Source organism: Manis javanica, chromosome 7, assembly GCF_040802235.1.
Source record: "Manis javanica isolate MJ-LG chromosome 7, MJ_LKY, whole genome shotgun sequence".
Classification (NCBI taxonomy): domain Eukaryota; kingdom Metazoa; phylum Chordata; class Mammalia; order Pholidota; family Manidae; genus Manis; species Manis javanica.
The window spans coordinates 66,291,011-66,304,241 of record NC_133162.1 but is presented as its reverse complement, the minus strand read 5'-3'; the positions used below and the strand labels follow the sequence as shown (position 1 = coordinate 66,304,241).

The 13,231-nt window shown below is 44.7% G+C and overlaps 1 long non-coding RNA gene across 1 annotated transcript in view; it reads left to right on the top strand.

Moving 5' to 3' along the window:
* Positions 1-9,011, top strand: part of LOC140850579 (uncharacterized) — a 91,175-nt gene extending 82,164 nt beyond the window's left edge. Inside the window, exon 3 of the long non-coding RNA XR_012133519.1 lies at positions 8,744-9,011. This is a non-coding gene — a long non-coding RNA (uncharacterized lncRNA). The remainder of the gene's footprint in view (positions 1-8,743) is intronic.
* Positions 9,012-13,231: the final 4,220 nt, after the last annotated feature.

Here is a 13,231-nt window from a genome sequence, read left to right as displayed (position 1 = left end):
AATGAGTGAGAGCAATTTATATATCATCAGTATATAGGCTAGCTCCATTTGCTACTCTATGATGCCACAATGTTGCCATTACTGTAATGTTTTGGGGAGTATGTTAACACTCATGTTTTATTGAAATTATAGGATGCCCTGCAACTGTTAAATTCACTAGGGCTATTTTAGCTAAAAGATCTCTTTGCTCTTATTGAAATACTCCTTTTATCATTATATCAACAAATGCAAACTAGATAAATGAATTGGGGCGATGATTTATTAATGCTAGTAAGAAGTTAAAGTTCTAACCAAACACATGGAAAATTATAGTAAAAATAGCCTGAAGTTTGAATTGCCCCTTAATTTTACTCAGATTGTGGCAATTAGCTATAAAACAATTAGACAGTTAGTTATAAAACAATTAGGCACACTCAATAGGGTGATTTACCTTAGCTTTAGTGGCAAAAAATTGCCATCAATCTCAGTATCAATTAGCAGTCCAGGTCCTATATCATTTAGTCACCTTTTACTATAAGTGTGTTCTACTTTGGTTCAACCAAAAACCACATTTTGAAAAAGACCTCAGTAAAAATCAGTCACCTACAGGTAGAAATATTTTTAAATCAATGCAGTTTTCATCTTCTATCTGCTCACATTCCGTTACTGACTCTGTCTTTAGAAGCCCTAGGAAGGGGCCACACATTTCCTGTGCTCTGCATAATGGAACAGAATAGGTGGGCAGAATTACTTGAACCATCAGTAACCTTGGGGAAACTGTTTTCATAAATTGTGTGATGGAGTTCAGAGCTTCCAGCTAAAAACTTAACTTTTTCCAGACATAATGACAGCTATAAATTATTATGGGCTCATGGGAGCCAGGCACAAATGCTAAATATTTTAATTCACCTTACCTATAAAGTAAGTGTAAAGTAGGCATGGTTATCCCATTTCATAGAAGGAAAAAGTGGCTTAGAGAGAAGGTAAGGTAAATTTTCTATTTTCAAACCCATTGAAAGTTATAGAGCTGAGATAGAAACTCCTACTGTGGTCTGGACACCAGTGCTATTCTTCTAGTTGATCATTTTGTTTACCCCGCATTTGGTTACTTTCTATAGTTGAGAGAAGACAGAAATTACTAATTTACAAGCATGCCAAGATTTTACCACTTACTCCCCAAACCTACTCATGAATGAATTTTGCCTGTTCAATTCTCTCCCCTCAGCTCTGGGAAACCTGAAGAGTGAGAAGGAGCATGTGCTGGCTCAGATATGGCCCCAGTTTTGGTCACTGGCTCCCCATAATTCATGGAAACTAGTTGGAGGCATTTAAAGGGAATGGGAGAGTCTGTGGTGTGGGAGAGCACTGGATGTGGGTGGAAGCAAGAATCCCCCTCAGGGTGTTTGAAAAGCCATTTTTATCTAATAGTGTTCCTAGGGGAGCCAGAGAGTTCGGAATGGCCAGCCACAGCTACTCCCCAGGAGAGGAAGCTCCAGAGTGGGAGACTGGGATACACATCCTAGGGCTGTGCATAGTGGAAGGGTCCCCAAAAGCAGCGTAACCCCCACATATAATAGTGAAATCAAAAAAACCCATAATATGCTTGGGAGATTGGATTTCTGGTAGAAAATGGCAAAAGAATAAATTTGTGTCCAGGTCAAAAGTGCCTAAGCTTCATCTCAGCATAGGAATAAGTTTTAAAGAAGTAAGATCAGGACTGTATAGACATCATTTAGAGGGTGCTGGATTAACTCAGACTGAGACATTGGGGATTGGAGTCAAATTTATAAAAAAGAAACCAAAGGCCAGGGAGGTCTCACATGATAACCTGGGTTATATTTCGGAATCATAGCTCTGACAGTTAAATGGAGGAGCATTTCCTTGCCCCACCAGCTCCCTAGTTCCATCTTTCCCATGGAACAGCACTGGGAGAGGATCAGAGGGCATGACAAGTAGTACAGATGGGAACAGTCATTTCACCGCTGAAGGACCCCACAACAAGGCCTCCTCCTCTTATTGGACCTAAGGGACCAGAAGTAGGAAAAGGGGAAGAGCTGAGGGACAAAAAGTCCTGGGTCAGAGAGGAGAAACCTGCCTTAGCGAAGACCCTCATAAGGAAATCTTGGCAAAGGGGACGGGGAAGTACTGAAGAAGTGCCTCAGCTGAGGGCTCCAGTGAAAGGGACCTGGGCTAGGAGATCGGGTGTGAGTGTAAGCATGGTAGGCCTGCGGTGTGGGGTGGAGCCTGAGTCCTACACTGCAACTCCCTTCAGGAAACTGCATTAGTGAGGGAGTAAATCTGGAGAGGGGAGGGCAGCTACCCCCGTGGAGCTCGCTGTGCAAAGCCTTGTAATCATCTACGGTTGGACCTTAAGGATCACACATGGGATTTTTGCCTTTAGTTAGACTCCCGAAACACTTCAGTGTCAGAGAGAAGTTGTAGAGACTACTCGGCAGTAGCCCTTGGGGGAAGCATCATTCAAGGGCTGCCTGATGGAGACTAAGTTGTCTGCAGCTGTACATGGGAGTAGGAAGGACGTCTAAGAGACTCATGAGAGAAAGGGCTAGAAGTTGGCATTTATTCCAGGCTTTATGTATGACAAACCTCTTATGAAAGGCCTAGAACTGTTCTTGGATAAGGGCATGTACACTGTGTAGGTCCATGGCCAGTGTACTAATCACTGGTAATTAGGTAAACTACAGACGTGGGGAAAGCTATCAGTAATTCATTGGCTCTTGTCAAGCTGACCCTTGTCAAGGCTACACCCTGCCAGAAATCATAAGACACTTAGGATATTGTAGTTCCTAATCCTAAGAAGAATAATTTAAGGTTGTGTTTAGGACAGGTCCCATACTTGCCTGGGACATATCTTAATTTAGGTACTCCATAGAGCAAACCCAGAGATAAGAATTTAAGAATTTAGGTGTAATTATTTTGGAGGTGATTCCAGAAAGCTAACAGAATGAGAAGGCGAGATACGGAAGGGAGAAGAACCAATGAAGCCAGAGTTAAACAGCAGATGATTGCCAGGGGTACCTGAGGATATCTTGAGGTATAATCCCACTGAGGAGGCTCTGAGAAACTGTAGAACACACTTCAGAATTATCCAAAGAGGGGCAAGGAATCTCTTCTTTATTAGACGAGGATCATTCCTGAGTCCTTACTTCCTAGCACTTCCTGCTGGCCTGGGAGCACGCTGAATATCAGGGGAATGGGTGCTCTAGGTAGAGAACTGTAGGAAGCCATGGCCCCCAACGAAGACTGTCTGCAAGTGTCCTTTGTGGTGAACAATGTACAAATAGCATCTACCATAGCATTGGCTCTGGAGATGGAGAAACAAGGCAGTCAATTACTTTGTGGCTTGCAGGGTCCAGCCAAAGAATTATAAGTCATCATGTCAGTGTAAATGACTGAGCTTTTTGGAAAGAAATCTGGTGGAACTTCAGATGTTGTTGATGATGTATATAGTTACTGGGATCTGTATGCCAGGTTGTGAACCCCACATCCACAGGAAGGGGAAAGACTTTTAGACAATTGCTAAGACTTCTGCGAAGAACTGTACTACAAAACACTGAAATGCAGTTTGGGAGATCAGACACAAATCGGACTTGAGTTTCACCCTCTGTGGAATATTTCATGAATTTTGCTATGAATAAAAATAACTCAAGAGGAGGAAGAGAGGAAAGAAGAAGCAGTGTTAGAGGCAAGCCAGGTTTGGAGATGCCTATTTCAATCCAATGAACTGAAGCTCCTCTAAGCGTGACTCAGCTCCTCGAGCTAGAGCACCCCATGACCTAGCAAGGGAGACGAAGACCCCGTTTTTGGTTACTGGCTCTCCATAATAAATTAGAGCTTTTGCCTTTTAATTTACTTCCACATGTAAAGGGACCAAAAGGAACACGTACTTTCCAGCACACAGTACAGAGTACAGCCCAGTATATTTATTGTGGACACAGGACACAGCTAAAAAAAAAAAGGACAAGTGAGAAAAGCACTCTGAGGTAGAAACACCTACCCACCTGTTTGAGTCATTAAAAGGAACAGCGTCTTGTGGCAGGTTGTACATATAAAAGGAACTCTTTGGTCCCTTGAAAAAAGATGATCATGAAAGGCTAAAGGGCCGGCTGGCAGGTTGCTGCAGTCCCACAAGAGAGAAGGCTTGGCAGGAGGGGTGGACCACCACCACGTGATGCTCCCTGCTGAATAGGAGGCTCGGGGACCCAGGGCAAAGCTATGGATGTAAGAATACAGGAAAGGTGGCAGAAGAAACTAAATCTGTACTTTGGCACCTGTTCTGCCACAGCTGATGTCATAACTTCCCATTCCCCAGTCTCACAGGGGAGACTAAGTTGTCTGCCCCTATTAACAGGGGCCCCTATTAACAACAGTCTTGCTGCCAGCCCCTTGCATGGATAAGTTAGAATGGTGGCGATCCAATCTAAGATGCTGAGGAGATGCTGTCCCTATACCCGGCCACCAAGTCGAGTAAAAGAACCACCCCTCCCAAGTCTGCAGGTACAGAGCCCCAGGATACTTCTGAGTTTTAAATGAAATTGTTTTCAGAGATGGGTAGCCTGGGAGCTTATGTCTTTAGGATCCCCCAAATTCATGACTGCCAGTCTTTATCCAAAGTGTGCCTCGTGTTTGAGGGATCACCAAGCTTGCCCTGCCTGAATTATGCAAGACAGAGGATATAGCTGACTCTCCAGCTGAATGGTAGTTTTGGGTCAACCTGGTTCTCTATCCTTGTATAATTCACTAAAATCACCTCCCATAGATTTCATGTAAAAACAGGAATCCAGGAGCATTAGTAGAACAAACCAGTTAGAAGCTGGGACCATTTTCTGTGTGCTCTTTCCAGACTGGGAAAGCTAGAGATTAGCGTACCCATTTGTGTGGATGACAAAAGATATCATTGGATGTGTCCAATAGCTTTTATATATAGCCCAAATTCCTCCTTTGAGAAGGATATCAAAATTATGCATATTTAGTTGGAAAATCATTTGTTCCATTCTTGATAATTAAGGTGAAAGGTCACATTTTCTTGATTAAACAGAAAATATTCTTAGTACAGAGGAAGTTAGTACCGAGAAAGTGTTTTGTTCTGTTTTTTTAGCCCAGTTTTCCCAGAACGGAAGAATTGAAGGTCCTATAATCAGGGAACTAAATATTAAACTAATTGTACTAGTATGTGAGCCCACATCTAGGCATTGAATGGTTAGACTCTTAGAAACATAATCAGAGCCACCTGCTGGTGGTCTGAGTTTCATAACAGTCTTCAGTTCTTAATCGGTTCATCTACTGTTAACAACATTTAAGCGTTGCTTGTCTTTTCTTTCCCAATAACACCAGACTAAGTCAAAATACTTTGTGGGACTGAGAGAAAAATATATCCAAAAACATGTAAAATTATTGTATCAAACCAATTCCAGTTTCCTGAAGGTTCAACATTGTTGCACACTTCCTGCCATTTGTGCTGCAGGAATGTCTTTTGTCTTCTCACCCCGACCCTCTAGGATGCTCCGATTCGCTCCAAAGGACTCAGTTCAAGTGACCCATCTCTGTCATTCCCTGAAGAGGCCTAGTGTAGCACCTACTCCTTGATAGTCACAATTACTAGGGAATTTCTTCATGTGGCAGTTGTATCTTTTCTTCTAGGCTAGGCTTTCTCCAAGTATACTCCTTGGACCACCAGCATGAGAATTCCTGGTGACAGAGGAAAGGAATTATTAAAATGCACATTCCTGAGCTCACTCCAGTCATTCTAAGTCAGAATATCCTGAGAGTGAATCCCAATAAGCTGCATTTTCACTAAGCTCCTTAGGTGACTGTCTTAGAACCCCTGCAGTATGTTCAAAGGACAATAAAACTTGGACACTCAAAGATAGTGCCCCTCAATTGCTTCAGCATGTGTTTTGGCAGTTAAAGTTTTTTTAAAAGGAGATGTCCCATGTTGTTTTCTAATTGTGCCTAGTATGTATCACATGACCCTCACACCAGATTATAAATTCCATTAAAGCAAGAGCCAGATTGTATCTTTTTCTGCAAATTCTTAGGTACTCAGCCTTTCATTTACTTGTTCACTTCTGTATTCATCTCTAAAGTGTTAAAAAGACAACCACAGGCCCAAATATGGAATCACTCACATTAATGGCCCTTAATACCGTAAGACAATACCTAAACTAACAGCAGTTTCAGCACCCCCAGGATTGACTCTCAGCAGTCAATGTGGAATTTCCTGATCAGCTCTAGGAAATTTACTGACAGGCTCCTTCCGTTCCCCCTCGGAGGGCAACCTTGCTTAAAACAATGGATCCTTTGCTGATAACTTCCTTTTCTCCACTCCCTTCCTACCTTTAAAAACCTTTCCTTTCCTGTAGTTCAATGGAACATCCTTGTACTAGATGCTGGAGGGGATGGGGCTCGATTCTTAAATAGATTACTAAAGCCAATTAGATCTTCAAATTTACTCAGTTGGATTTTGTTTTATTAACAACAGTCAGTGAGCACTAACTGTATGGGACTGTATTGGCCAGACCCCAAAGGCACAAAGAAATATGGGGACATTGGCATCAAGAATCCCAGTCATGGTAAACCAGTATAATACCGTTCATCAATAATATTTCATTTAAAAAGAATTAAAACAAAAAAGAACCCCAGCTATGGGAGAAGCAGGCACATAGGATAGAATTATAACAGACTGAATTTAACGAAGAATTATTATGTAGCACCAAGGCACATAGGAAATGCTAACTCAATGACCATCGATTTGAATTAATTATACACAGAAGCAATTTCATATGGTCTAATCAATGAAATATACTTTCATTGTATCATAGCTAAAACTGTGCATGTTCTTGCATTTATGTGTTACTTGCCGGAGTTGTTTCCTTCCTTGATACATGTCTGCCTGGCAATATGTTATCTTTCTTCCAACACTTACCTCTAGTTCCACATTAGAGTTTCGTAAGGAGCTTACAAAAAAAAAAAAAAAGAAGGCCAAACATGAATGACCTAAATATGGACTCCCTCAAAACCAGCTGAATCCAAATCCTTGGAAGTGGAGCCCTTGCATTTGGCATTAGTGTTTTCCCCCTTTTTTTTTTTTTTAAGTTCTTCAAATGATTCCCCTAAGTAGTCGGTAGCCAGCTAGTGGTAAAGGTATATATTAAATTAACCAGTCCTTTTGGCTCTGTTAAAAGAAACACAATTCATCTAAGTAAATTAAAAAATAAATTAAGTGATTCATGAGTAGGACAGCTTCCCATCTAGCAAGAAGAGCTGCTGTGCAGAATGGAGAGTTTTATAGAATGGAGCAGGGGACAAGGAAATTATTATCAAAAGAAAAGAAGGGGTTGTTTTGAGCAAGGTAACCTTTCCTTAGGGGGAAGAGCAAGGGGTCTTATGTTGATTATCTCATCCTGTTTAGGGGTAAGGAGAGGGCACATGTGACAGAGTACCTCATTAGTGCTGGCCAGAAAATTCCTGATTGACTGTTCAAAGGTCACATTCTTGGAGTAGGTTGAAACTGTTTCAACCAAGTGATGCCAATAATGTGAAGTGACAAATCAAAAACTCTAGAGACTGGGAGCTCTCTGAAGTAAAAGGGTTTATGGTGATTTTATAGATTCAGACAGAAAAAGAACTGTCTTGGGACAAGAAGTTTCTGCTTCACCAGCAGGAAGGCCAGTTAACAGAAACAACGTGTCCTCTACACTCAAGAAATAGGGCACATTTATAAGGTGTCTCAAGGAAAGAAAGTTCTTCACATTTACACTGCTACAGATAAGGAAGGAGGGCTAATGCAAAGTGGGGAAAGCCCAGAGAAAGGTGTTTAGTACATACAGCAGGCTGTGGATTGGTCACTGATGATGTTTAGACAATGGTCACATGCAAGGGGGATGTTGTGGTTCTAGATGATTGTTGAAATGACTTCATCCAGGAACATGTTTTTTCTGATTAGCTATGTTCTGTGGCTATTGTCTGATGATCTTTCCTTGTCTCCTTCATTCTCCAGCACTTACGTCAATTAATTTAGGACATTTCAGAATTTTCCCTTATCAGCAGCAAGATTTGAGAACTACTGTTCTCAATTTAGTGCATGATTGAAGAATGTGTGGAGAATAATCATAATAAGTAAACATCTTTGTTCAGGTATAGAATGCTTGGATTTCTAAAGGAACAAGTTTATGTAAGTACTTTAAGTGATCAGTCTTCCATCTATCTGCATTTGTATTGAGTTAATTTTGTATGTGTGTAGAGTAATTCCAAAAGAGTGAATGATTAAAAAACTCTCAGGTGTGCAGCGTATAAATTTCACTGTGACATAATGGCTTGCATCAGGGCTACAGAGGCTAGTATTCCAAAGAGTTTGTCTTCCCATGGTAAACACAGGAGATGGCACACATCTACCAACAGGAGATGGCGTACATCTAACAAGAGATGGGTTACAGAATGATTCAAGGAGTAGAAGTCAACACAGAAAAAAGACACAGTTAAAAGAATATAAAAATCAACTCACAGGGATAAAATTATGAGTTTATGGTAGTCTTAGGAATTTAATGGCAACATATAAAGTGACATAATATACTGCACTGTCACAGACTCACAGCACTTATATAAGCTCAAAAAAAGAGGATAGGAGAGGGGACAAGTGGACTTATTACCTGATCACCTACTATTATTCATTAGACATTTTATACATGTTATCATGATTAATCCTGCCAACTACTCTGTAAAGTGTATTATTGTCTCTATTTTATAGATGAAGAAACTGGAGCTCAAGAAGTTATATTTCCTAAGGTGATGAAGATTTCAGTGGCAGTGAAGGGCCCCCACCCGTAAGATGGTGAACTTCTGGCTTCTCTTCTGGGTCCTTGGTTCCCAACGGTGCCACCTGAAGCCCAATCACCTCTCTCTCCCCTCCCACTCCCAGCACCTAGCCAACAGCCACCAGCCCCGTAGAAGTAACACCACAATCACCCCATGCCCCTTCCTATATAACCCAGCACCTTTCCCTAATAAAGCTTAATTCTCCGGTGAATTGCTGCTGTGTGTCGCTCCTTCCTTTCATTGGTGCCAAAACCTGGGAGACGGGACACCCCAACTGGGCCCTGTCTTCCCCCCCGACACCAGCAGCAGCTTGCCCTCGTCCTCTTTTTCCGGCGCTCGCTCCTCACACACACCACTCCTCTCTGGCCTTTAGGTAAGTTTTCCCCCGGAGTGGGCCACTCTTCCCCGAGCTATCGCAGTGCCATTGACCGTGATTGTCCGGCAAGGGCCTGATGCTCGGGGACGAGGAGGGAACTCTCTCCGCCTCAGGACTTCACGGCTGCGGTGGACCCTCAGGCCCCTCCTCCAACAGCCATAAATGAGGTGACTCCTTTGCAGATGAGAACGCTCCCTTCCCCCCCCCTCCTCCTGTGCCGTCCGCCGAAAATTCCTAGTACTAGGTACCTCGTGACTCCAGCACTCTGCCTTCTTAGAGAAGTCTGGGTGACTACCCACAGTTCCTAAGAAATTCTGACTCGTATACGAGTTTCCGCAGACCACCAAGGATCATCGGGGACGCCCTTTGTCTCCTTGCAGTCTGCTCCCAGTCCGAGGATCTCCATTCGTCTTCCCCTGTTTGTCTCCTTCTCTGTCCTTTAGCCATGGGAGCCTCCTCATCCCTCCCTGAAAGTTCACCTCTTGAATGCCTGCTTAAGCATCTGGCTACCCTCTCCCTGACGCCTGATATAAAACCAAAACTTCTCCGTAAATACTGCTCCCAAGATTGGCCGACATACCCCCTAGACAATAACAACCAGTGGCCCGCAGGGGGAACTCTTGATCCTAGCATCACTCGCGATCTTTTTAACTACTGCTAGCACCTGAAAAAATGGAAGGATATTCCCTATATCGAAGCTTTTCACCTCCTAGCTCAAAATCCCAGCCTCTGCACCACCTGTTCCCTGCCCCAAGTTCTCCTAGCCTGCAAGCTGTCTCCCTCCCCTCCACACACTCCCAGTCCCTCTTCGATTACCTTTGACCCAACTGATGAGCCTCTGCCATACAGGCTTCCCCCTTTGGCCCCTCCCCCTCCTACAACCCCTCCGCCCTCTACCACCGCCTCCACCTCCTCCCCTGCAGAAGCCTCCCATCCTCTCCCTTCCCTCTCTTCTCTTTCCTCCACCACCATCTCCTCCCCCACCTCACCCCCTCCGCCTCTGTCCCCCACACCTTCTCCCCCTCCTGCAGATCAAGCCTGAGCCTTTCACTCCCCCTCTAACTAAGTCCCAGGAGCCTCCTCCGTCTTTGCCCCCTCAGACTCGGTCCCAAGGGCCTCCCAAAATTATCGCGTCTTTGCCCCCATCACATGTTTACCCCCCACAGACTCAGCCAGAACCCTTAAGTCCCCCTCAGACTCGGTCCCTAGGGCCTCCCAAAATTATTGCCCCCCTCTGGGAAGTAGCAGGATCCAAAGGCATCGTGCGCATTCATGCCCCTTTCTCCTTGGGAGATTTAGCCCAACTTGAGAAACGCCTAGGTTCCTTTTCCACTGATCCCACGACATACATCAGGGAGTTTCAATGGACTCTCCAGTCTTACAGCCTCACACATCATGACATTTTCATGCTCCTGGCCAATACCCTCCTCTCTGAAGAGCGTAGACGAGTTTGAAACTTCGCCCAAATGCATGCTACCGAAACCCACAGGACTGACCCCACCTATCCCCCTGGCCCCACCGCTGTTCCCGAACAAACCCACACTGGGATTATAACACCGCCGTGGGTCTCTGCTCTCGAGATATTTTCACCTCCTGCCTAATAGCAGATCTGAAAAAGGCAGCTCGTAAAGTAGTCAGTTTTCAAAAGCTCCAAGACATAATTCAAAGGAGGGAGGAAACTCCCTCCAAGTTCTTAGACAGACTCACTCAAGCCCTATTACAGTATACCAGCCTGGACCCAGAAACGCCTGATGGAAGACATGTCCTTATGACATACTTCCTAGCTCAAAGCTACCCTGACATTAAAGCTAAACTCAAAAAGTTAGAACAGGGCCCTGCTACCCCACAGACTGAAATCCTAACAGTGGCCTTTAAAGTCTTCCATAACCAGGAGGAGGAGAAAGAACGCAGTAAACAAAAGGCTGATCAGGCCAATTTCCAAATGATGGCCCAGCTGATAAAACCACAACTTGGGCGCCCCTTTACAAACAAGCCCCACCCCACCCCCAGGAGCTTGTTTCTAGTGCAGAAAAGAAGGACATTGGTCAAGGGCATGCCCCTCCCCCAGATCTCCTACCACCCCATGCCCCAGATGCCACAAAAAGGGCCACTGGGGCTCTGATTGCCCAACCACCCGAAGGGGAGGCTGGACGAACAACCCCCATCCTAAGCCCGCCGTAGTGGGGCTGGCAGAAGAAGATTGACAGGGCCTGGGGGCTTCTCGCCCGACCATTTCCATAACCAAACAGGAGCCCAGGGTTACTTTAATAGTAGACGGTCACCCCATCTCCTTCCTCCTAGATACAGGAGCCACCTTCTCAGTCTTGCGAGAATACCGGGGCTCTACCATGCCTGCCATTACTCCTATAGTCGGGGTAGGAGGTAAACAGATTTTCCCATTAAAAACCTCCCCCCTTTTATGCACAATCCAAGACAATCCAATACCTTTCTCCTACTCCTTCCTGGTTATGCCCCAGTGTCCCATCACTTTACTAGGATGGGACATCCTTTCTCTCCTCCACGTTTCCAAAACTATATCCATTCCCACAGCCCCCAGTACTCCCTTTCTGATGGCCCTCATAGCCGATGACCCCCCTCTACCCAATGAAAGCTCCAGTTCCGCCCTCATACACCCTGTAAATCCCAAAGTTTGGGAAATTACAAGACCCTCTGTAGCCCTATGTCCCCCTGCCTCTATCAAATTATGTGACCCCTCTCAGTATATCTGTTAGGCCCAATACCCCCTAACGACTTCAGCCCTCATAGGCCTCCAACCCATCATTCAAGATCTCTTAAACAAAAATTATCTCAGACCCCCTCACTCCCCATTTAATACCTCCATATTAGGTGTTAAAAAAACCAACGGATCTTTCCACCTTGTCCAAGACCTTCGCCTCATCAACATGGCCGTTGTTCCTATCCATCCCTTAGTTCCAAATTCATACACTATTTTATCGCAGATCCCTGCCTCGGCATCCCACTTCTCAGTCCTAGATCTCAAGGATGCGTTTTTTTCTATCCCTCTGGACTCCTCCTCCCAAGATTTTTTCGCCTTCACTTGGACGGACCCATACACAAGACATTCTGAACAACTCACGTGGACAGTTTTGCCACAAGGCTTCGGAGATAGTCCCCATATTTTTGGACAGGTCCTAGCTCAGGACCTCAAACAGTTTCATCATGATCACTCTGAGTCCACCTTATTACAATACATGGATGATCTTCTACTCTGCAGTCCCTCGTGGGAACAGTCTCAACTTGACACTGCCTCCCTACTTAACCTTCTAGCTTCCAGAGGTTACCGGGTATCCCCCATCAAAGCTCAAATCTCTTCCCCTTCTGTCACTTACCTCTGATTCCTTCTGTCTCAACAAAGAAAGTCCATTACCGTAGACAGAAAATGACTCCTCTCTGACCTGCCCATTCCCAAAACCAAGACAGAAATCCTTTCCTTTCTAGGCCTGGCTGGGTATTTTAGAGCGTGGATCCCTAACTTCTCCCTGTTGACAAGACCCCTATATGACCTCAGCAAAGGTCCCCCTGAAGAACCATTATGATCCTCACCCCAACACTCCTTCATTAAGCTCTGTCAAGCCCTTGTGGAAGCCTCAGTTCTCCATCTTCCTGATTTGTCGAAGCCCTTCTCATTATACATTCATGCGAGGTCCAGTCAAGCTCTAAGAGTCTTAGGCCAATATTATGGCCCATCCTTTGCCCCAGTAGCTTATCTCTCCAAGCAATTAGACCCCACAGTTCGGGGATGGGCCCCTGCCTACGGGCATTAGCCACTGGGCAGCTCTTGCAGAAAGAAGCTCATAAACTAACATTTGGGGCACCCCTTACCATTCTGTCCCCACATCACCTAAAAGATCTCTTAACCTACAAAAGTTTATAGACTCTCCCTCCCTCCAGACTCCTGACCTTACTGTCCTCTTTCCTCCAAAATCCAGACATTTCTTTCCTCCCCTGCCAGCCCCTGAATCCGGCCACTCTTCTTCCTCTACCCTACTCTCCTCATACTCCCTCGCATGATTGCCTGGAAGC